Below are 296 nucleotides of genomic sequence, written 5' to 3' on the forward strand. Positions count from 1 at the left end.
GACACATGGTGACAAAGTCTGCCCCCCCCCCGACTCAGATCGCTTAAATCAAAGGGAAACTAAAGAGGGGCTATACTTAACAACCTAAAGCTACCACTGCAATGATAGAACTGATAGAACAGGAAAACTTGATGTGGACAATTAAATATTAGATCTCAGTTTTTTTTATCTGAATTCTCAGAGTTTTTCTCAGGTGAAGTCCTTAAATCAGACAAAGAACTTATTATAGGTGATTTTAATATCCATGTAGTGCTGCTTTCATCTCACTACTAGAGTCAGCTGGTTTCAGTCAGAGT

Source organism: Etheostoma spectabile, chromosome 15 (genome assembly GCF_008692095.1).
Source record: "Etheostoma spectabile isolate EspeVRDwgs_2016 chromosome 15, UIUC_Espe_1.0, whole genome shotgun sequence".
NCBI classification, from domain to species: domain Eukaryota; kingdom Metazoa; phylum Chordata; class Actinopteri; order Perciformes; family Percidae; genus Etheostoma; species Etheostoma spectabile.